The sequence below is a fragment of the Urtica dioica genome, chromosome 2 (assembly GCF_054948205.1).
Source record: "Urtica dioica subsp. dioica isolate 48M chromosome 2, U.dioica_male_clone48M_v1_H2, whole genome shotgun sequence".
NCBI classification, from domain to species: domain Eukaryota; kingdom Viridiplantae; phylum Streptophyta; class Magnoliopsida; order Rosales; family Urticaceae; genus Urtica; species Urtica dioica.
In genome coordinates this window covers 90001-92500 of record NC_142757.1, presented here as the reverse complement: position 1 = coordinate 92500, position 2500 = coordinate 90001, and positions in this window count along the sequence as shown.

The window sequence follows — 2500 nt, the reverse complement described above, 5'->3', positions numbered from 1 at the left end:
CATGCTCGAGCAATGGCCGACCGGACGACTGGAACATGTTTTGGAGCTTGTAAAATTAATTTTAAGATAATCCCATGGGTTCTCTTCACAAAACCAACTCCATATGTCTTAGAAAACATTATACTTGTTTGAGATTCTCAAAAAAAAAAAAAAAAAAAAAATTTCACGCCTCGGCCGAGTCATGCTCGAGCAATGGCCGAGGCAGGATGGAGCGACGGCCCAGTCATGCTCGAGCAATGGCCGACCAGACGACTGGAACATGTTTTGGAGCTTGTAAAATTAATTTAAAAATAATCCTATGGGTTCTCTTCACAAGACCAACTCCAGATCTCTTAGAAAACATTATACTTGATGGAGATTCAAAGAAATTAAAAAAAAAAAAAAAAAAAAATTTGACGCCTCGGCCGAGTCATGGCCGAGCAGGATGGAGCGACGGACGAGTCATGCTCGAGCAATGGCCGACCGGATCCTGGAACGTGATTTTAAAAAATTAATTTAAAAATATTCCCATGGGTTCTCTTGATTATAGCTCGAGCATATATCTTAAAAAACATTATACTAGATGGAGGTTCAAAAAAAAAAATAAAAAAAAATAATTTTTTTTTTTTGGTCATGGCCTTGGAAAATTTAATGTTTACTGGTGTCACATGGCCAAATGTTCGTTTGTATCTTTAGGGGGGGGTGGTTCCTTGAGCTTGAAAATGTTGACCAAGAGTTGACTCGCATGATAAGAGCATAATTTGCTACGGACCCAAAGACGGATTATGACCGGGCTGACCCGACAAGTCGCGACCGACCGCCGGTGACCCCCCGCCGGCGGCGGAGCTCCGGCGACCGCCCGCCGGAAAATTTTCCGGCGACCAAAAATTTTCCGTGGATGAAAATTTGTTGGAATATGAATGTTCTCCCTAAAAGGTTAAGAACCAAGGCGGAGGCAAGTCTAGTGAGGTAAAATAATGGGTTGAAGGCTCGTGAGAAAACGTTAGAGCCGCCGATGCATGCTCGAGCGACGGGAGAGAAATGCTCGAGCGACGGGAGTGAAATACTCGAGCATGATCGAGCACGGGCCGAGGCATGCTCGAGCGACGGGAGAGAAATGCTCGAGCATGATCGAGCACGGCCGAGGAATGCTCGAGCGACGGGAGAGAAATGCTCGAGCATCGAGCATGGCCGAGGCATGCTCGAGCGACGGGAGAGAAATGCTCGAGCATGGCCGAGGAATGCTCGAGCGACGGGAGGAATGCTCGAGCATGATAGAGGATGGCCGAGGCATGCTCCATCGCTGGCCGAGGCATGCTCCATCGCTGGCCGAGGCATGCTCGAGCGATGGCCGAGGCATGCTCGAGCGACGGGAAAGAAATGCTCGAGCATGCTCGAGCATGGCCGAGGAATGCTCGAGCATGCTAGAGGATGGCCGAGGCATGCTCCATCGCTGGCCGAGGCATGCTCGAGCGATGGCCGATGCACGCTCGATCGTTGGCATGATCGAGCGATGACCGAGTCATGCTCGAGCGACGGGAGGGAAATGCTCGAGGCACGGTCGAGCGATGGCCGAGAGATGGCCGACCGAGAAATGCTGGGGCGCGCTCGAGCAATGGCCGAGGCGACGGGCGAGAAATGCTCGAGGCACGCTCGAGCGATGGCCGAGAAATGCTCGAGCGATGGCCGAGAAATGCTCGAGAGACGGCCGAGAAATTCTCGAGGCACGCTCGATCAATGGCCGAGTCACAGCTTGAGGGACGGGAGAGAAATGCTCGAGTCATGCTCGAGCGGCGGCAGTGGGGCGAATGGCGAAAGTGGGTTAGGGCATCAGAATACTTCACAGAGGTTAATAAAATTTCCCAGAAAATATTTTTGTACCCCTCCTCAGCCATTTTAATGTTTACTGGTGTCAGATGGCCAAATGTTCGTTTGTATCTTTAGGGGGGGGTGGTTCCTTGGGTGGGCTGGGGACTGGGCCATGGCGGGCCCGGCTGGCCCATTTCATCGAGTCATTCCTCGACCGCGGCGGGGATGTGTGGGCTTGGGACACACGGCGACGCGGGTTTTGACGGGAAGGGGCGGCGCCGCCATGGGCCGCCGTGCTCCGGCGGTGGTGCGACGGAATTTTTTGACGGATTTGACGGAAAATGGCGGGGATTTGTAGGCTAATGGAAACACGGCGTTGTGTTTCTCCGGCAGAGGGTGGAGGAGAGGGTGGCGCCACCGTGCGCTGCCTTGCTCCGGCGGAATTGTGAGGATGAGTATGGCTGGTGGCTTTTCTCCGGCGAGGATGTGTGGCCCACTGGACACGCGGAGAAGTGGTATGGTGGAGGAGGGCGGCGTTGATGTGTGGGCCCTGGACACACTGAGAAGTGGGACGGTGGAGGAGGGCGGCGAGGATGTGTGGGGGCCACTGGACACACGGAGCCATTGAACGGTGGCCTCCGCCGCCGATGATTTGTGGGCCTTTGCACACATGGACTCGTTGGGCGGCGGAGGAGGGCGGCGAGGATGCGTG